Consider the following 273-nt stretch of genomic DNA (forward strand, 5'->3'; position numbering starts at 1 on the left):
GCCATCTATATCATGACAGACCACACATGACTTTTTGATATGTCAATCCTGCCAGGGATCATACATATGAATTAATAGAATTTACAAGATAATTAATTGCTTTGCCTGTAAATATGGCATACAGTCAAGATTGTCTAAGGGTTTAATAAACAAACAAAATGTTTTTCTACTTAATTTTATTGCATTTAGTAATTTGATGCAATATCAAAATGAAATGGATTTTTATTTTTTAATCAATAGTGTATGAAAATGAAAACATTAATATATGTCAAA

The sequence above is a fragment of the Mya arenaria genome, chromosome 4, assembly GCF_026914265.1.
Source record: "Mya arenaria isolate MELC-2E11 chromosome 4, ASM2691426v1".
Lineage (NCBI taxonomy): Eukaryota > Metazoa > Mollusca > Bivalvia > Myida > Myidae > Mya > Mya arenaria.